Source organism: Rhipicephalus microplus, chromosome 6 (genome assembly GCF_043290135.1).
Source record: "Rhipicephalus microplus isolate Deutch F79 chromosome 6, USDA_Rmic, whole genome shotgun sequence".
NCBI classification, from domain to species: domain Eukaryota; kingdom Metazoa; phylum Arthropoda; class Arachnida; order Ixodida; family Ixodidae; genus Rhipicephalus; species Rhipicephalus microplus.
In genome coordinates, this window is record NC_134705.1 from 188,591,729 (window position 1) to 188,614,136 (window position 22,408).

Here is a 22,408-nt window from a genome sequence, read left to right on the forward strand (position 1 = left end):
TGTGACCCGGTTGTTGTCGCGGCTCGCAAACGCTACTACGCTATCCGGTGGTGTATACTTCGACGATTCTCGTACACAAGAAGCAAGAAAGGCAGTACTGCTTACTTTGCTGGCAAGTGGCTGTCTTGTAATGCACGAAGAGCAGAAAAACCACCGACGCCAGCGGCGTTGGTGGGTTCGTTTTGCTCTGCAACACCGCAACAAGCTCGGTCACGCCAACAGCAAGCTCGGTCACCTCTTTCACGAAATACGGAGGCGAAGTAGGCACAGAGTAGGTTAAACTCCCGTTGGTTTCAACGCTCAGTTACGTGCACTGCGGCATAACAAGTGAGTAGGGCTTGGCCACCATTTTTCAAAATTCTTTGACTAGCGCTCCTATTGGTCCGCGGTGACCGAAGAAAACGAGACCCTAGATGCCCCTTTTCTAAGAAAACGAGACCCTAGATGCCCCTTTTCTAGAAAACGAGACCCTAGATGCCCCTTTTCTAGAAAACGAGACCCTAGATGCCCCTTTTCTTCTACATGATATGAAGGCGGCAATGGCTAAAATGCGTAGAGGAACAGCCCCTGGTAAGGATAAAATCACGGTCAAGACGCTGGCAAATTTGGCCGATCCTGCGCTGGCACACCTCTTGGAATACATCAACGCCATCTGGAGTGGTCGGATATCGGTCCCTTCAGAGTGGAAGACATCACTGGTCACATTCATTCCCAAACCGGGGAAGCCAGTAAACATAGACAACCTTCGCCCCATCTCTCTAACGTCTTGCGTTGGCAAGTTGATGGAGACGATGGTGCGGGACAGACTTTCGGAATATCTTGAACAGAAAGGGGCTTTCGCCCCTACCATGTTCGGATTCCGTCCTCACAAATCGGCACAGGATGTACTCCTGCAACTACACCGAGAGGTCATCCAACCGGTGGCGATGAAACATAACGACAGGGTCATCCTCGCCTTAGATCTGAAGGGGGCCTTTGACAATGTTAAACACAGCGTCATACTCGAACACCTAAGCCTCACTAACTGTGGTCAGAACACATTTAATTACGTCAAGGACTTTTTATCGGACAGAGCCGCCCTGCTCCGCATTGAAGACTCCGAATTCGGGCCGTATCAAATGGGTACCAGAGGGACACCGCAAGGGGCTGTTCTCTCCCCCATTCTATTTAACGTCGCAATGATGCACCTGCCACGTCAGCTGGCGGCCATAGAGGGCATTCATCATGCCCTCTATGCCGATGACATTACGGTATGGGCAACTCAAGGGAACTTAGGTGCCATTGAGACCAGTCTGCAACAGGCTGCCGAAATTGTACACACCTACGCGGCGCGTTGCGGACTCGAATGCGCACCCAACAAATCCGAATTCCTTCACATTAGAGGCATGCCTAAAGACAACACAGATATCTCCATCACTCTTCCTGCGGGCCCAATCAGACGAGCGGAGGAGATCAGGGTCCTGGGCCTATACATTCACCAGCAGCTCCGGATTGACACAACATTGACGAAATTAAGGAAGATAGGAGACCAGGTGGGTCGCATGATCCGCAGGGTCTCCAACAAGAGGGGGGGACTTCGGTGCACAGATGCGTTGCGGCTAGCGCACGCTTTTGTCACCAGCAGGGTCATGTACTCCGTCCCTTACCTCTCCCTCCGCAAACATGAGGAAGAACGAATCGAGGCAATCATTAAAAAGACAATAAAGCGGGCTCTTGATCTTCCGATCTCTACATCCAACAGCCGTCTCAAGGCATTGGGTGTGATTAATTCATACCAAGAGCTGAAGGAAGCCCATCTTTTAAACCAGTACACACGGCTAGCCCAAACCAACTCTGGCCAACGCCTGCTTGCACGTCTGCACATAAGACATGATTTCGAACAACAGGAACGGGTCAAAGTGCCAGAACTGTGGCGCACAGCCCTTCTGGTCCGACCTCTACCCACTAAAATGGACAGAGATGAACACACAGCGCGACGTGACGCACGCGCTCGGGCGCTGGAACGACAATTTGGACAGAAGCCAGGTGTGTACTACGTGGACGTTGCTGGCCCCACCTCCAAGGGGTGGTACACGGCGGCTGCTATTCACGAGGGCACACAGGTGGATGGGCTAACCTTTAGGGCGTATTCTGTAACACAGGCTGAGGAGGTCGCCATTGCCCTTGCGGCCTCTCACAGTAATTCCCGGTATATTATCACGGATTCGCGCCGAGCGTGTCGTAATTATACAGCCGGGTACATATCACCGTTAGCCGAGACAATACTGCGCAACTGCATAAGAGACACGGACCCTCATCCGAAACGCATTATATGGACACCGGGCCATCAGGGATTGCGGGGAAATGAGGCTGCAGATGCGGCTGCCCGAGCGCTCATTTCCGGGCTACCTTCGTCAATGCCGATGGAGACCGATGAGGAGGGTTACCCTCTCCTCCGATATAAGGAAATTCTTTATTATTATCGGGAAAGTCATCGCCGCTACCCTCCCCCCGCACGGGGGTTGAAGAAAGCAGAGGAGCGCATTTTGCTTCGCCTCCAGACGAATACATTGCTATGTCCTGCCATAGTCAAACATTTCGACCCTACGGTCACAGGACAGTGCCAGCACTGTGGGGAGGTGGCAGACACCTACCACATGGTGTGGGCCTGCCAAGCTAACGCAGCCATTACTCCTAACCCAAACCCTAGGCGAGAGGACTGGGAGGCGGCCCTGCTCGGCTGCTCAGACCTTCAGGCCCAGCAGGCCTTGGTCCAGAGAGCCAAGACGGCGGCTTTAACCAATGGGGTCCCGGAATAGAGACTCCACCTAGTCTGTAGGGGCCTCTACAGAGGTCCTACACCTCTCTTTTGTAAATAAATGTTTTTCACCACCACCACCACCGCCGAACCGGATTCGGAGCACTTTCGGCAGCCGGAATGCTCAGTGTGAACGCGGCCTAAGAGCTTTCACTAATTTCACGGTACTTTCCATTGCCTATGGAGCTCAACGTAGAGAGAGTATGCCTATAGCTTTAGTTAACCTGAAGAACCTCCGTGCTGAGTCTGGTGATTACTCAGGGTCCGGCGCTTATCCAAGACAGCTTGCTGTGTAACCTTCACAGTAAAACGTACTACACAAGTGATTTTATTTTCCATTATGTCCTTTTAAGCAACAAATTACAAATAAAAACTCTTGGAATGCTGCCGATCAAAGATCTGCTTCCAATTCATCCTCACCAAGGATGGGTGAGGGGATGGGGTAGAAGTAAACGGGATATGCGTTTGAAGGTGCGAGAGACACGCCAATCGCGCCTTGTGTTTCCGCCGAGACTGTTGACGATGCTCGCGCGCACGGGAGCTTCTGACTGCCGCCGGCGACAGCGCCGTCCAGCGTGGATTCCTGCAGTCACTGTTCATTTCTGCTGCAATCAAGAAGGTTTGTAATCAAAGACAATCCCTCCGGGGGGTGATCATGATGAAAAACATTTATTATAAAAGAGAGAGGTACGGGGCCAAAGCATGACCCCGCTACATGGTCGGCGTCCTTAGTCCGGGACACCGCATGACGAGGCCCCTACTCGCGCCCGTCTCACCAGAGCCCGTTGAGACTCTAGTGATGAGCAGTTGAGGAGGGCAGTCTCCCATGCCTCTCGGGAAGGGGTAGGGGAAGGGGGTAGGTGGGGATTTTTCGGACATGCCCATACCATGTGGAAGATATCACACGTCTCCCAACAGTGTGGGCGCCGCCCATCTGTGTTCGCATCGAAATGTTTTAGGATTGCAGGACAGAGTAGAGTACCTGTCTGCAGGCGCCTTAGAGTTCGCTCTGCCGCCTTACTCAGCCTCTTTGCAGGAGCCGGGTAAAGGCGGTGAGTGTCGCGATAATAGGTCAGAATTTCTTTGAACCGCAGCAGCGGTGTATTGGCCTCCGAGTCATGAGAGCCAAGGTGAGGAGCCCGGTGGGTGACATTCGCAGCCATCTGCAATGAAATGCGGACTACGCTAACTGGTGTGTGAGAGAGAGAGAGAAAGTGAAAAAAATAAAAAGAACATATCTGGTTGGAGGGGGGAGGGTAGCCAATGTGCGTGCGTGCAGCTGTTCCTTTATTTTTTTTTCCTTTCCTGATTTACACACGCACAAGAATGAAAGGCAGCGATGCACATCTGCGGAGAATTGCTGAGACAGCTCTCTCGTTTCGATTTTCCTTGTACTTGGTCAAGCGCGCGAGTCGCATGTAATGCGCACAAGAGGGTGAGATCTGAGCAGCTGACTTGGAGGAAAATGCTCAGCCTTTGTTATAGGGATCCTGCCCGGCGCCTGTATTATATACGTAGCAAGGAGCAATCCGATGACGGTTCTGCGGCTGCGTCCGACAGCTGGCTCGGCTGTGGGAATGGGCGTCGGCAGCTGACGTGAAAGACGAGTTTTGGTTAGATGAGGTGCACTGGCGTAACGGTATATCAGTGTTTACCACATATAAAATGAATGACTGAGTTGGAGAAACAGGGAGAAAAAAATAAAGAAAGAAAGAAAGAAGAAAATAAAGGAAAAAAGAAAGAAAGAAAAAGAAAGAAAGAAAGAAAGAAAGGAAGAAAGGAAGAAAGAAGGAAAGAAAGAAGGAAAAAAAGGGTCACGGAAATGGACGGAGTTCTGCTTTCATTGGCGTACGTTAAACGTCGCTTTATGCATGTATACCATTTCGAGTTAGACCGAATGTTTGCAGTCATCAAAGTTCCGAGAGTACCGGTAATGGCCAGTATAGCTGACTTGAAGAGAGCGGCTTGACAGCAGCCTTTGCAGGCCATGTAACATGATCCGTGGTATGGTAACTTCAACTCGATCCCTAGTTTATTAAACGTTGTAATGAAATGTTCCAATGCATTGAAGATATTGGAATACATTCAACACCTTGTATTGAAATGTTCAATTCACTATATATAAACGTGGGACTGGTTACAGCTTACGACGCAATGCTTAAAGGGCCTGTAAACAGCCCTGAGCTTCGAAAATTGTTATTGAGAGAAATGTGTGCACTTTCGCTTTGTGAACATGCTGCTGCAATAATATTGTGATGCGTGCTATATTTAAAAAGTTACAGGGGCTAGAACATCGGTTTCAGCTGCAGTTTCAAGTTATAGCGTGGCCTCGCCACCCCCCTCTCCCACGGGGAGGAAAAGGCGTAGCCCATTGTCGTGACTGGTTTAGACCAATCGACGAGCGGCATGCTACGTCAAGTCACCAATCAGTGACTTGATGTCACTGCGCGTGAAAGGATGATTTCAGAAGTAGGAAGGAAAGGAGCGCGGGAATCGTTTTTCGAAAAGGAGGCTCTGCACGAAGCACAACGATGATTCGATAAACGTGATTGCCGTGGTCTACCCTACGAATTGACGAGCTTCTTTGGGCCGTGTGAGAGAAAAAAAATCGGATTCTGTTGATTGACCCTTCAGAATACAGGCCCTGTGGCGCGCTAGGTTGAAGGGAGCATCGTGCAAGTAGAAGAGAGAGTCGCTCTACCAGTGGAATGGTGACCTTGGGCGTCCCATGTGTTCCATTCTCCTTTAAACTGCATACGTTTAAGAGGGAGCAATATTTATTATTGTTGTATTAAGTACTATATTGCTGTTGTAAACAAGAACGATGAAGAATGCGTTTTTCAAATGACCAACAAATTGTAATGGTATTTTAGGGGCGAAGCTCCTTATAGCGGCACCCGTTCGTCCCGCGTCCTGTCGTAGTATGTAACCAGTCTTACGCTTTGACCTGCAAGGTATAACATTTGACCTCCATGGTGGTGCTGGTGAGAGATTTCTTCTGTGCGTTGTTTAACAATAAAAAATAGTGCTCAATGTACATGCCAATGGATGCTAATGGGGAATGAGAGACAGGAGCATTCGGCTTTTAGTCAACGCGCACGCTGCGATCCCCATCAGCCATTGGCATGTACATTGAGCACTATCGGACAAGAAAGGGTTGCTACATTATACTCGCTGGGTGTAACCTCCTTAGTTTCAGAAAGGTTTAGCGAGCGTTGAGCCGCAGGGCCATGAATACAATGAACTAGTATATACCATGAATGAATTCGAGGTGGTTAAAGGGGGGAAGCAGATGCGAAGCGCAAGCGCCGTAAGAAATTAAAAGCTGAATCCTCCTGTCTCTCATTTCACATTAGCAGCCACTGGCATGTACATTGAGCACTATCTGACAGGAAAAGGTTGCTACGTTATACTCGCTGGGCGTAACCTCCTTGGTTTTAGAAAGGTTTAGCGAGCATTGGGCCGCAGTGCCATGAATACAGTGAACTAGTATATACCGTGAACTCAAGGTGGTTGAAGGTGGGAAGTAGACCCGAAGCGCAAGCCGTAAGAAAGTGTGTGTGTGCCACCTCTCGTTTAGTCCTTGGAATGTCCACTGAATAGCGGTCCTTCCATGTGGGGAATATATGATAAAAAGATGCGAGATGGTGAGACTTGGAGTGCTGAATAGATGGACGAACGGACACACAGACAGATGGATAGATGGACGCATGAACGGACGCAGGGGCGGATGCATGAACGAACGCAGGGACGGGCGCATGAACAGACGCATGGACGGTCACACAGACGGACGCATGGACGGACGAATGCTTCGCCTCACTCTCCATCATTCACTCTGTGGATATGCTGCAAACGTTTTTTTTAATTTATCCTCTCAGCTCTTGATAAAGTCGCTAAGTTATAATGCAATAAGGCAAGGTAAATAAAGTACGCAATCGTGGTGCAGCTTACTTCCAGTAATATTGTTTCAGCCACAGGAATGTGAGGCCTTCCATGGGCATTCAGTTGTGGTGCTGTGATTGCTGCGACGTATTTATATCATTTCTTTTGTCTCAGCGAATTCAGTGTATACTAAATCATCGCACGTGCGTCAATCAATATAAACTTTCCCCATTGAAGCGCGTTGCCATAGCTATGCACGTTTGTAAGCGTTCGATTCGGATGAAATGCGACGGCCCTATATATATGTGGAATGGACGAAACATGGTGAGTTCACGATTGGACACTAAAATGACGATGTCGAAAAAAAAACAAATAAGTGGCGTGTAGTGTATTACAGGAACAAGTCAGCAGAATCTTTATTTCGTCCTCCTTGGGTTTCGCATCTCGGAGTGTCTCGTTTCAGCATCTCGTCATGATTCCCATCGCCCCCTTAGACCTCGGTCTCAGATGTGCGAGAACGAATTCTCGCGCACAATGCATATTCATTCGATACCACTCTCTGCGCTCCTTCTTAACCCGTATGAAAAGAACCGTCTGCCGGGCTCGCACATGTCAGTGCACGGCCGATTCATCTTCGTCTGGTCTCGCCGTGCGGCTGCAGACGGCGTCCAAGAGAGGTGGAGAGATGAAGTGAGGAAATGAAAGGAGGAAGAGGCAGCGCCACCGTGCGGCCGAAGTGGTTATAATAAGGCCAATTATAATAATGGCCGCGAGCACTGAATGCGCCTCGCTTGACGTGCGCCACTTCTGCTTGCGAACTTGCGTATGCGTGCATGCGCAGCGACAGCTGCGCCTTTTGCATTCACTCGTCGCGTCTTCTTTCGCGAGTCCTTCCTCGGTAATGGCGGCTCGTTGATGCCGTGCACCGTCCATCTTTCGATTCTTCTTGCGCTTCTTCGCACCGTGCATTCGCTTCATTGGCCGATGTTCGCTGGAACCGCTCTGCGTGTCTGCACACTCGATGACTCGTTGGACCATTGTGCGAGGCGAGAGAATCAAGGTTGCTCACCGTCGCCTGTGGGAATGGTACCGTGTATATATGGTGAATTGAATTTCACCTGCCACTGCAGCTGCGGTGTATATACGAGTTCATGACTTCGTTACAACAGGGTGTACCGGCGCATGCACGTATTTGCTCCTGTTGCGGTAGAATCCGAATTCGATCGAGGGATCCCCGTACTATATACACCTACACTCTTAGAAAAAAGGTGCTAGTACTTGCTAACTTTGGGGTAGTAATGGTTTGTCACATATGTTACAACCCTGGTAGTAAGTGCAGTTAGTAATGGCAAGGGTGGTAATAGTTACTAAGTCTGCTATTACTACCAGGAGGTAGGTAGTAACTGTTACTGCCCTAGCTGTTACCACCTATGAGTAGTAACTTTGAAGGTTTCAAGAAAAAAAAGTAGTAACCGATACTGCCCAGTTCATTCATTTTGGCATATTATTTCTCCGCTGCTAATGTTGGCTAATCAATGTCTTATAACTACACGAATTCAGGTAAGAAGCAAAGTGTGCCATGAATGCAAAGAATACATAGACCAAACAAGTTCACTATTTTTTATGTATACTTGTAGAAAGAAGTAAGCGTGGGGTATACATAGCCCCTACTTCGCAGGGGCATATCTGGCACATGGGAGCACTTCCGTTTTAGGATGAATTTTAACAAATATAAATTGTTAGCACAATAATATACTACCTGGTTACCTTTGTTTGGCAACGTAGCACAAGACTTCTAATAAGCCTCACTTATAGAAAATTATATCTTATATTTATTCACTATAAAATGGCCACAAAAAGGCATTATGTACAGTGGCCGGACAAAGTACCAAATTCATTCTCAGTGCATCTGAATGCTTCACAGGACTAATATATCAGCGTTTAAAAGGTAATAATCGTTTTGGGGGTTTGACACGCCAAAACAATGATATTATTTGGAGACACGCCACAGTGGATTAACTGTGACTGTCCTCGAGGCTATATGTGACTGTCTGGTTATTTTGATCTGCTGTTCTCGTTAATATGTGCAGTATTTACTAAGTTTGTTGTAATTGTCTATTACGACGCATGTAGCACTTGCTTATGGTTCATTAACTTGTACTTCTCCGTTTCGACAATATCAGGATGACGTTTACATATCTCGGTTGCATAATTTGAAACAAAATATATTTTCTTGATCTATAAATACCTTCTGCGTCATTTTTCAGTTTAATGATAATACGTCGAGACAATTCCTCTCATAAATTATCAGAATAGCATTCACACACTATTTTGGATTAGATAGTCAAAAGCCGGGTAGCGAAGAGGTAGTAACGGGGCATGAAAGGTTGTAACGGCTGCAGTTACTACCTATTTCGTTTCAGTTACTGGTTACTAACGTAGGTAGTAAAGAGGTTGCAAAAAGTTAGTAATGGTTGTAGCTAGTAACTATTTACTAACCTGGGTAGTAAACAGGTAGCGAAATGGTAGTAACGGTCGAAGAAAGGTAGCAACCGCTGCAGTTACTACCTACTTGCTTGCAGTTGCTACCTTTTTACAAACTTTTTTTTAAGAGTGTACGGCACCGTCTTGTAAATCCAGTAAGAAAGTTAAGGCTGAAACGTTGGGGTAGCTTGTATCATTCATGTGAGGACGCAATCACCAGCGTAAAGAGAGACAGGGACAAAAAGAAAAGTGCATGGTTCCGTGTTCCTCCTTCTTCTCCTTGTCCCCTTTGTGCTGTACTGATCAAGTCCCAGTGAGACGCCGACATTACTGGTTCATTAACCTGTTCATTCAACCTTTGTTCGCTTTGATAACCGCCGCGTTAGACCAATCGCAGAAGGAGTTAGCAGCCCGGAAGCAACCCAGTGACGAAGACTGGTCCACCGCATTAGACCAATCGCAAAAAGACTTGTAACAGCCCGAAAGCGCCCTCACTTCATCGAGCATATATAAGCAGAACGGGCCTGCTGTCCTATCCATGCACGTTCATAATCATTTGCGCTGCTTCTTTTAGTTTGACATATACTTGCCCTTAAAGCATAATACTCTGTGTTTTATGAAGGAATGAAGGAAAATAGGAGAAAAAGAACGGCAGGGTGGCTAACCAGCCTATAGATAGGCAGCCGGTTTGCTACCATTAGGCCTGTGTCATGTACGAAGCGAAACACAGTCTGGTGCAATCTGTTATCATGTATCCTGCTGTCATTGCTAGTCGCACCGAACACCGGCTCCCACGAGGGGACAGGAGCGTTTCGATTGTATAACCATTGGCATGTATGTCCTGTAAGATTGTAGGCCCCTGCTTCCATCACTCGAACAGAGCAGTATGGAGTTCTAGCACCTAATGGCAAATGTGACTAACTTCACGTCAAGATGACAGCCTATGTGAGGGTCTCCTCAGCCCGAAACCTCCTGCGTACCACTTCCCCAGCCCTTGAAAAGTGCAGGGAGTGGACACACAGTGGGATAAGAACGCGTGGGTCCAGCCGCAGAATATTTCTATACGTGGTCTCGGAGTGGCTGGACGCATTCAGCTTCCAGGGGAATGATTTGTGGATATGGAATAAGTGGTCCCAATCTTAACCCTTCCAAATTTAAGCCCTCCTGCTGTGTAATAGGAGGGTGGTTTGCATGCTGGTGAGCAGCAAGTAGTTTGGGGATTCGCAGAATTGTCTTAGGCGTCCTATAGCGCTCGGCACTCAAGTCACGTGGGTAATTATAATATTGAGCGCTTCGTCCTGTTTTCTGAGTTCTTCTAAAATGAAAGGTGAAGGATTCTAGACAGCATGACAACGAGGATTCGCCATGAACACGTTAAGCAGAAAGTCTTCACACATATTGATGGGGACTAAAGCGTCCAAAAAGTGAACACACGAGAAGAAACGTAAATAGATTAACGAAGCACCTCGACTGACTATGTCTGTTCTCTCTTGTGTCCCCGTCTTTTCTACGCATTAGTCCCCATCAGGATGAATCACCAAAAAGCCCAAGTTGAAACATTTCTTCCCAGGTGAACCATGGATATTGTGTCAGGAGGTATCCTCCCCCTTCTTCTGTTTTTCTGCAAGAGAGCTAGCAATAAACGACTCATGGTGTGATATGCGACAGGAAAATAGAGATCTGTATGGTCATCCCTGTTGTAATAGCGTCATCACAATGATCAGACTATAAGCCGATGCATATATTTTCTAAACGTGTTGACAGTGATTCACTATTTATAAGAACTATTACCCCTGTATTTCTCTAGTCGAGACCTTTTATACTTCACTAAAAATTCTGCGAGAATTCATTTAGCTTTATTTTATATTCTTTATAACTTTGTCTCTTTCCCTCTCTTTAATGCAGCCCGGCTATAGTCCGCTCAGCGGAAGTATGTAATGAACCATTTTCCTCACCCCCGTACAGGGTAGCAAATCAGTTCTTCCAGGTTAAGCTCCCTCTCTCTTCCTTTTATTTATTTCTCTCTCTCTCTCTCCCCGCTCAGCGAGGTCCCGCGTTCTGTTCCTAGCCATTAACTCCGCGTTTCAATTGGTGCAGTCTGATTCCATTAATACTCCACTATGTCGTTGTATACCGCCAGTATACATAGATTCACAATTACTGATCCTTGTCGTCAAGACGACCCGCCGCGGTGGTCTAGTGGCTAAGGTACTCGGCTGCTGACCCGCAGGTCGCGGGTTCGAATCCCGGCTGCGGCGGCTGCGTTTCCGATGGAGGCGGAAATGTTGTAGGCCCGTGTGCTCAGATTTGGGTGCACGTTAAAGAACCCCAGGTGGTCGAAATTTCCGGAGCCCTCCACTACGGCGTCTCTCATAATCATATGGTGGTTTTGGGACGTTAAAACCCCACATATCATATTATATCCTTGTCGTCAAGACAACAATCAAATTAAGACAGACTCTTGCATTTCCACACATTTCTTTTTATATCCGTATTAGACCGAATAATACTTTTTTATATACCTAAAGTCCACTCATAAGACATTCATTTCACTGACAGAGTGCTGAATTCGTGGTCTCGATGGAACATATCCGTGCGAAACAAACGGTATTAATTATATATGCTAGATATTGAAAAAAAGACTACACTCTAACGAGTGAATGGAGTATTTTATTGATATTCATTTATCGACAATATCAATGCATGGTTTGTGGTGAGAAACTGCAGAAAACAAAGCTGCTCACAGACAACCTAAAGGGACACTAAGGAGCGAAACGTTTTGTTTTTTTTTTTCTTGTGTGTTTGTAAAGTGCCATTTCACAATCACGAAAACACCCCTCTTACCAAGACACGATGCGTGATTGGCGAGAAAACTTGCGCGCGAAAAGAAAATTCAGGCGAAGACGCTACCGCCAGATTTTCGCACCCAACACAATGACGTAGTAAATTTTAAAGGCGTCTGCTGGGTCCCACATGACTTCTACTGGATAAAAATGAATTACATTGCCGTCTGTGCGTGCCATAGGCCTATAGCATACGATGTTTCGGGAAGTTTTGGTTGAGCCAATGTGTCGAAAATTACGAAAACTACATTTTGTAATTTCTCAAGTCACGCGCCGCGATGTCGCCGCGTAATTTGAAAAGAAAAATTCGACGTTGATTTTTCTCCCCTAATAATGAACTTATCACAGGAAAACTTAAGGCATCGATGTTCTCAGAGTGCAGTTTATCAATCTAAACCTCCTACATACTTACTCACAATGTACACTTCTGATGCTAATAAGGAAACAATGATTGATTGATTGATATATTGATTGATTGATTGATTGATTGATTGAAACCGTGTCCCTTTAACCGGACACAGAACGGTTGGCTCGGAGGAGTCGTGTGACGTCATCTTGTTCTCATATTCTTCGGCCCTCATCTGAACGTGGTTCCAAACGGTGTTACACGAACTGAATACGCTCATCGATCAGCTTATATCTCCAAGCCCTCCAAGTTTTCTTTTCTTTATTTTTGTTGGTACTTTATCTTTCTTCAACGTCTCGTGCACGTATAATCTCGCCGGCGTGCGCACAATTACCGTCCCGGCACTTGTAATCCTGTAGATCCCATTATTTAAAACCCACGGGGGCTACTCGGATATGTGTATACGTGCAAGCACGAAAAAACCGCTGGAGCAAAAGGTAAACTCTAGTAAGAGCAGAGGAGCGACGCCAGAGGGCGTCATTGTGGGCGCGATGAACGAATCGGGGCGTTGCTTGCGGTCGTATACCTCTCATTAGATGCCCCCAAAGCTCTCTCTCGATGCGTCTCCATTTACTTTGGTCTCGTTTCGTTGAATTTTCTTCGCGTATTCTCTCTCGCTCTATGTCTCTTTTTTTTTATATTTCCCTTCCGCCAATCTCCCCGACCGTCTTTGTATACGTGGGCGCGGTTCACGCAAGCGATGTGAACGTCCTCACCCATTCGCCAACCTCTCTCCCACTTGCACATCCTCCCATCAGTGCAGGGCCATTGTCTCGGACCCTGCTATTACGCCGGTAGGTGGCGACAGGCACGACTTGATGACGGCGTGCTCCCCCTCGATGAGGGGTCGCCTAGCTTCGACCGCCCGTTGTCCCCCCCCCCTCCTCCCTTGGGCCGCTTATACTTACCACTCTTCTTCGGCTCCCCCCCCCCGCTTCACGGCCCATGGCAGCACCAACACGACCCCAAGCACGCGTTGGGGTGGTGCTGTAGGTAACCTCGTAAAAAGGTGGGAAACTGCTGCTTCGCCACAGATTATGGCCCATGAAAACTGGAACAAACAAAAAAATGAAAGATTGGTAGCTCAGAATAACGAATAGGTAAGAAGGTGTATATATATTAAGGTGGAGCACTGCGAAGTGGTCAGAAAGGCTGACCACTGGAGGGTGGGAGGAGGTGTCTAAGAGCTATAGGATAAACGCCGCGGTCTTTTTAGTTCTGCATGACTCAGCTGCGCGCCGGATATCCCAGCCTGCTCTTCGCATCCCTCTCACTATATTCGTGGTACCACAGCAGCCATCGGCCATCTTATAACAGTTTCACCCCGCCACCCCTACATTCTCCAAAGTCCTAGCTCTTATAGTTAGCGTGAGGATAAACTAAAAACGAGTATAAGCGCTGCAGTCTCCGAGTCTTTACGTAACACTCTCAGTGTGGCTCCTTCTTCCAGTCTCCTTCTGCACTCCCCCCGTATTCTGGTCGTGGTCCTACGCCCGCAGCCATTCTATCCAACCACGGCTCCCTTCCTCAAACTCCTCGCTTTTCGTTGCTCGTTGTAGCTGGCGTGCAAGCGCACGATTATCTCAATTATGTGCCTCTTCGCGGACAAGGGGGAGCAGCTATAGAGGGCGAGAGTGTCGGGGCGCAATCATCATCGTAAGGAGGATGCGCAAAGCGAATGTCCACTCGGGGCAGTTTCTAGGTGGCGTTGGCTGGCCTCTCTGTCTCTTCTATTTCTATCTGCTGTTTTGAACAGTCTCAAGGGCCTTTTCTATGTGTAAGAAGGTCTGTCATGACCGGGCATGGCTTTGCTCTGCGGTAATAAGAGGTGTAAAAGATGGGAAGTGGAAAAGAGAAGAAGAGAGGTAATCATGAAACCGGGCGGAATAATTGCTTTCCCCCATTTCGTTGGGCGAGAACGCAGCGAGTCCGTATTCTGATGCCACTATAGCTCTCCCCCATCGCTTTCCTGTTTAATTAGTGTCTTGGATAACGTGTTTTAATCTTAGCGAGCTATTTTGGTGTCTCACGGGGCAATTTTTCCCATTTAGGCGCATTTCGGTGCAAGTCCATAGAGTATAAAGCCTTCTATTTCTTTTTATTTTCTTTTTCTATGCAACTGATCATGAATCTTTAAAAGGCACCTTAAAATCATTCAGACGACACTTTGCAGGCCTGTGTAAACATTGGGATTTCACCTTTTGGTTGTCAGGTAGAAACATGTTCCGTGTCTCAAAAACAACTTTCACTGGTTTCATGCGCAAGCCCGACGTGATTGTGTCCAACAAAAATGTGGGGACCAAATCTGATTCTCTTCTTTACTTCTTATCATAAAAATGGAGGGGCAGGCGATAGCAACACAGCATGCGCTTTTCACGCAAGATGGCACAAACACATCAGCGTGTATTCATGCCAGTAGCTTGAAAAGGCGAATGCGAAATAGCACCTTCTTTGACGTGTTCACTGATCGAGGATAAACATGTCCCCTTGTTGGTCTTTTGTATATTCGCCTACACGCGTAAATTCACTGGTCGCGTCATCTTACAGCGGAGTTATCGCGTGAAATGAGTCCTATCTCAGTTTGCCCGCAGACGGATGCAAGCTTGGAGATTCTAGTTTCGATAAGGAATTTACACTGGCGTTACCCTTATCGTTTGAATATACGGCTTAGAGGACAAAGCTTAAAGAAGGATAGAAAGGAGGGTTTAGAGGAACACCGCAGGACCAAACATCACTCACTATGCACTGTACACGCGCAGGACAACAAGACCATTGTGTATTGCGTGCATACGGTGGGAGGTCTATTCTTTAACCACCACCGCACTCATGTGACCATATATAGCCGTGAAGCCACAAATTTGCGACATTGCACTGAAAGATTTGTACGCCGCACTATTCCACTGTGTTCCGCCTCGCCGCGGTGGTCTGTTGGCTAAGGTACTCGGTTGCTGACCCGCAGGTCGCGGGATCGAATCCCGGCTGCGGCGGCTGCATTTCCGATGAAGGCGGAAATGTTGTAGGCCAGTGTGCTCAGATTTGGGTGCACGTTCAAGAACCTCAGGTGGTTGAAATTTCCGGAGCCCTCTACTACAGCATCTCTCATAACCATATAGTGGTTTTGATATGCTAAACCATGCATATCTATCTATCTATATCCACCGTATTGCGATAACGAGGGCTAAGTCTTTAAGTACGCTAATATTTGTCAAATCGGCTTAACTGGTGACGCTGTGGACACTATGACATGGTTGCCAATTTCAGTACTATAGCTTGAACCTCCGCTTCTAATGCGCTGACCAGAGGTGGACAATGATTTGTTTGCCAGGAAACCGAGTGGATGCTTGCAATTCATTCTCGTAATTACTATTTTTTACATAGACAAAAGAAATGCGCACTTCACTCAGAAAACTTCAAGAACGAATGTCGTGTTGGTTGCTGAACGGCTGATTATTGGAAAGTCGGGCAAAATATATGTGGTCGTCTTTTCCGCGACTTTTATAGCTTTGTATTTTGGTTCCCTCTTGCCTTTGGTACTAGGGCAAAACAGGAATTCAGCTTTGTGACGCAATTGTGCACATTCTTGTTTTCGAACAAAAAGGACTATACGCAAATCATCGCGTTACATCAGCGATATTGTGGTACTCTCGATTTTTTGGGCAATGTATCTCTTCGCTGTATGCCGATGCCCGAACAGGGAAAAATAATAGCGTCTGCTCAGACGTCTATACACACTAGGACACCCTTACTACGCAAACGTTTCGTTATCTAATCAGCATTTTAATCTCCGCCCGCCCTGTGTGCCCTGTTTTCAGCCAGTCCCGCAGACGACCACCATCCCACCCCTTCTTAAACAGAGATTCCCTTTTTTCTTCCGACGTTTTGTAGAACGCAGGAGACAGATAGCAGGAAAAGTCAATGGCCCGCAACGCTCGCCTCAACCACGAAAGAAACCGCGCTAGTATGCGTCGCCCCCTCTGGCGGCGTTCTTCGTAAATCTGCGTCGTATGCCTTCCTCTGTTTCTTTTTTCAAGAGAAGATAAGAAAAAAAAACTGCAGTCGTGTAGTACGCAATGGCAATGTGCACGAATCTCCTTCAGCCAACTGGACGGATAGAAAATAAACTGCGTCACTGCGGGAGCAACGGAACAACAGCGTCGTCGACCTCCCTGCTTGACTCTGTGAGTTCGTTTGTTGTGTAACGTAACCTGATCTCACCCCAGCGACTATAGCTGCGTCAAAGACGCAGCATTAACACGGCACCCCTGACGGTCAGTGCCGTGTTAAGAAACTGCCAGTGGGTCCCGCCATTCTGTCTAAACGTATAGCATTCGCTTACAGTGCATGCGTGCGGTGCGCCACCTAGACATTAGTCGACGGATTACGCAGATTTATGCGTCTCCCGGCGATACTGTTTATAGTCATGTCGCTATAGAACGAGCAAAATGGACTGCAGTCTTTTTCTTGGGCGAGTGGGCAGGAGGGGATGGTGGCGCGGGAAAGACACACGGCCTGTCACAATGAGGACTGCGCGAATGATGTTCCGTTTTCAACCGTAGGAAGCGGTAATGGTAGGTTGGGAGTTCGAGCTTCAAGCCGAAGCATGTATTGCGCACTAAAACGAAATCGACCACACACATGTGGACGTATGAGAAGTTAGAAAGAAAGACCGTCAGAAAGAGAGAAATAAATAAATATATACATCATTAAAGAAAGAAAGATAGAGAGAAAGAAAGAAAGAAAGGGAGAAAGAAACAAAGAAAGAAAGAAAGAAAGAAAAACATAGTGACGCAACCGTTGAATAAGGTAGTTTCAAGCAACAAAACATATATCCTTCTTACTCTGTATAGAAAAATCGGTGAGCCGTAAATTTCTGGCTAACGTGATACCACAGTTCACGTGCACGATATATGCCCGTACATTGAGGTGTATATTCCGAGGTGTGTGGGGCATGGAGCGCCATTGTGCATCGTGCAACTTTAACAATCTGTACACAGACTCCAATGACGTACACTTGTGTTACCAACACACGGTGTGATACATTGGTGTGATTCTCGTCTAAGTTGAGTGGAATTCTTTGGTTAGAATTTAAACTGACGTCTACGTACTGTCACCTCATATGTTTCCCGTTACATTTCTTTACCTTGTCTTGTTTGTCTCTTTGACAATATTGCTTGTGGTTTTGGTCTTGTACTAGCTCTTTCTTTTCATGTGTGTCTTTGTGCCACTATTTTTCCGAGGACGATGGTTCGCATTTTCAAAACTAGGGATGCTTCGTGATAGAAGTTTTATCTAAGTATATGCTTCAATGGCCTGCTGTTACGTAGAGGATTAAGTATTTGAGAGCATGCTGAAATAGCAAGAAAACAGACAGACAGACAGACAGACAGACAGACAGACAGACAGACAGACAGACAGACAGACAGACAGACAGACAGACAGACAGACAGACAGACAGACAGACAGACAGACAGACAGACAGACGGATGGATAGATGGATGGATGGATGGATGGATGGATGGATGGACGTACTGAAAAGGACGGACGGATGGACGGATGGATGGACGGACAAATGGATGTACTGACGGAAGGATTGATGGAAGTATGGACGTACTGACTGAAGGACTGACGGAAGGATGGATAGAATTCGGATGGACGTACTGACGGAAGGACGGACGGAAGGATGGATGGAAGGATGGATAGAAGGATGGATGGATGGATGGATGGATGGATGGATGGATGGATGGATGGATGGATGGATGGATGGATGGACGGATGGATGGGTGAATGGATTGATTGATTGATTGACTGACGGATTGATTGATTGATTGATTGATTGATTGATCGATTGATGGACCAAGTGACATCAGACATGAAGAAACGTAGACACGAATGGACATTTCTCTTGGAGCCCGTGCAACATGAAATCTATATAAGAACTCGCGACTGTGCCATACACTTTTCATCACGTTCTCAGTGCCGCGATGTTGCTATGGTGCACCGATAACTAAAATTAACCAATGTGGATTCTCTTGAGCGGTCGCGATGTGTTGATTCAGTTCACTTCTTGCGCTGCTATATTACTTGTGGTTCTAAGCATTATTCTACGTGAGCTTGCTTCATGTGGAACCTGCAATGCAAGCTGAACTGTCTGTCTGTCTGTCTGTCTGTCTGTCTGTCTGTCTGTCTGTCTGTCTGTCTGTCTGTCTGTCTGTCTGTCTGTCTGTCTGTCCTTAATCCCATCCGCCCCCTCAACTTGGCGTGAACCAAGATTTTTATAGGATAGTAAGATGGTTTGACTATTACGACGCACAGGTCAAGACATGAATAATGTCACAATCCCATCGCGTACGTCGTCGAATGCTTTCCGGCAGACAGTGGCACATACCCGCGGGCGGCTATGTGCCACGGGTATGCAGGTATGTGCAACATGTGATTGACACTTGGCGTCTACCCAGGAACGGCGAGCACAAACATGGCTAACCTCAACGCTTGAGCGTGAAGAAAAAGCTGACATCAGCAGCGTTGACCCAACGAGTTCAAAGGGTAAATTTGTGATTCTTAAATGGAAAAGAAGAGAAAAGTGAGCCCCGTAACTGTCTGCATCAGAGTGCGACACCTCAACAGTAGCTGACCAGGAACGGGGTAAGGAGGGACTAAAAGGATAGGATTAAAAGGTATATATAGAGGGAGGAAGGAGAAAGTTAGGCGAAGGAACAGCGAGCGACGGAAGTAAAGAGGAGATGTGAAAGATGGACATGGTCGCAGGAGTCCGAGGACGGGGCACCGCTCGGCGAGAGCTCTTGTCGGCGTCAGGAGATGGCGTAAGGGGAGCCCAGTCGTCCAGAGCTGCGCTGTCGTTGGAGATCGCGGGGGCACAACCGATCGGCACGAAATCCATCGAGCGAGTCAAAAGGGTAAATATCGGGGCCCCAGCAGGAATCTAACTCTATATATAGTATTCTTTGTGGCAATCAAGCATTGTACCGTGGAGCCAAGCCAGGCCTTGAAGCTATATACTTTGCAAATAGACCGTCATGCTCCTGAAATTTCAATAGCGGTTTCAGTGCTGGCTATCTATTTCATAAACATCATATAAACTCCTATATTTACAGCTGTCACGTCTGGTTAGCGTCTAGTTGGCAGCCATACGATGACGTTGATTTATGTAGCAATGCCTAGGGCTATATCCTCGCAAGCACCAGCGCTCCATATCAGCTTATCACTTCTGCTATTGCTAATGTAGATGTTTCTGTTGGCATCATTTCGCACGTGCAAACAACTGCTTATGTAAACATCTGCAAGTGTTCAACACACGTTTCTACATGCCTGCAACATTTGTACATTTATTTAGCGTCATTTCATGACGTGTAGCTCATTTAAAAATTACGTGGTCGCCTTCCCTCCGCATGTATTTCCAAGGCACGTGGAATTGACCAAAATTTCAATGAAAAATTGTATTTCTCAGACCATCACAGCAACGTTCGACTATATAACTTTTAATACTACATCGATTGTTTGGGTGACTAGAAATTCGTTTATCTAAAAACTCATTCATAGATGTAAATCAATCAATCAACCAATCAATTAATAAACTTTTTAGCGTTTCAGCAAGCGGAGGACATATCGCTTTTCATTATCTTAATTTTTTGTTTGTATTAAATTATCAATTAAACTATAGTGCAGGAAGACTAGCTATCATCCTACCCAATTGAAGCGCTGCCACTGTCGAGGCTTGAAATCGAAACCTCGACCTCGCACTCTGCAGCACTATGCGCCCCGCAACGCAACTGAGCCCTGGTGACGGGTTGAACGTTAATACGATTTAGCGGCAAACATAAACGGCGGGTGACAGCTCAATTTGCACTTTACGTACTGCCTCAACCTCCCGATGCCCCCTGGCCTCACTCTGAGGGATGGATCTGCCTTGACACTTTGTGGACGCATCGCATAGGCGGAGCCACCTTCCCCACCAGTCCCTCTTGTCTAGTGCATCGGGACTTGAATGAACACCATGAGCCGGTGGTCGCTCCCCAATTCCCCGAGGAATGAGCAATCACTGCACCTAACCTCGGGCCTTCGTCACTTATAGAGCCACCCTCACTGCTTTCAACGTGAAAACACTTAGCTGGCGACATCGCGACAGATTGAGCGCTCACGGGGGGTTTTCAGCTACGCATGCTTCATTTGTGTGCTTACTCTTTATCTAGATGTAATACTGAGCTGTCCTTTATAGATTAATCATCGGAGCTACCAGAAAAGAGGGGAGGACGCAAACTGATGATTGTAACTGGTCGGAAGTAATTTGATTGATTGATTGATGATTTGATTGATATGTGGGGTTTAACGTCCCAAAACCACCATATGATTATGAAAGACGCCGTAGTGGAGGGCTCCGGAAATTTCGACCACCTGGGGTTCCCTATCGTGCAACCAAATCTGAGCACAAGGGCCTACAACACTTCAACGCTTCCATCGGAAATGCAGCCGCCGCAGCCGGAATTCGATCCCGCGACCTGCGGGTCAGCAGCCGAGTGCCTTAGCCATTAGACCATGTGCACCACGACGGGGCAACTGGTCGGAAGTACTTGCATTACATAGCACTTTTGAAAAGAATGAAATCACTTTGAAATTATCCAAAATATAACATTACATCGTTCATGCACTAACTCATACACACTTTATATACGGCACGCGCATATACTGAATCTCAGAAATTTTCGTTCAACTTATCACGCGGGGGAGTGAGCAGTGTCATTCAGGTTTACTAGAGAGTCAAGTAGGGGTCCGAGATGTGCAGGAAACCAGGTAATGGTATGTCCCCTGCGCGCACTAACCCTCCCCGCTTGGGAGAACGTATGTCCGCAGGTTGTCAATGAGATGTTCAGGGACGCTTTACTTACATACAGTGAAGTGGCTAAACACTACCACTTGAGTAGGCGGTCATTTGCTCCTCCGCACACGTTGTGTATACCTCAGGCCATCACGTTTGGAATGCTCCAGACCAGGTCCTATCCAAGCCTACTTTTTCTCAGCATAGTCTCCTCAGAGGCTTTTGACAATGCCTGTCCTGATTGTGTTGGGGTTAGTGACTTAGCACATATATGATCTGCTGTGCCCCTCGTTACGGGGCCCAAGTCGGCTCAGAGAAGGAGATTGGGACTCTGCCTTACGAAGTTCAGAGTTGCTACCACAACTACGGGCTGTCCAGAGAACCCACGACGCGGCGGTGAGGCTAGGCCTCCCCGTTCCTACGTGGGAGTGCCCCGCGACGTTGCTCTAAAGGAGTAGCGTTTCTCAGGACCCTATAAAGTTCTTTATCTGTCTGTCTGTCAAATTATCACGCTTGAAGTTCGGCTATCAAATTAAGTTGTTTGTTCTTGTTTTGCTCTGTTTTATTCAGAAGCAATTTGAAAACTTGGTGAACAATAACTTTCTTGAAATTACTGTCATCAATTAATTTACTGCATTACTCCTTTCAGCGAAAACTAACCGAGTTTGTGCAACCGTATTGCTGGCAAGTCTGGTATACAGGGTGTCTACAACGGCAAAGGTAAATTGAAACAAAAATTTGATGCGAACCTGTGACCGCACACCAGCGGGTTATCAAACCAAATGTTTAATTATTGGCCGCCTCGCGAGTACTAGTGAGTTTCTGTCATTGTGAATTGCTAACTATTAAAAACATTCACAGTTGTGGAAAAATTTGACATCTCGTTCTTCATCGCACTCCAAAACCACCGTAGATGTTGTCTGGCCCACCGCATATATATATACCAAAAACAAAAGTGATGCTGGGTCCGGGTATGAATATCCGTATAGGGAAGAAGACGCACGTACGAAGTGATTTTATTGACGTTTCGGCCATGGGTACGGCCTTCATCACTCTTATGAAGGCCGGACCCACGGCCGAAACGTCAATAAAATCACTTCGTACGTGCGTCTTCTTCCCTATACGGATATATATATATATATATATATATATATATATATATATAT

The 22,408-nt window shown here is 47.0% G+C and overlaps 1 protein-coding gene across 5 annotated transcripts in view; it reads left to right on the top strand.

Annotated features, from left to right (window-relative positions):
- Window positions 1-22,408, top strand: part of LOC142765739 (uncharacterized) — a 306,400-nt gene that overhangs the window by 150,559 nt on the left and 133,433 nt on the right. Inside the window, exon 3 of one of the 5 annotated variants that reach the window (XR_012884379.1) lies at window positions 21,892-22,027. The exons of the other annotated variants lie outside the window; for them this stretch is intronic. The gene's annotated coding sequence lies outside the window, so the exon portion shown is untranslated. Of the gene's footprint in view, window positions 1-21,891; window positions 22,028-22,408 lie in introns of those variants that run through there. 5 annotated transcript variants of the gene reach the window in all.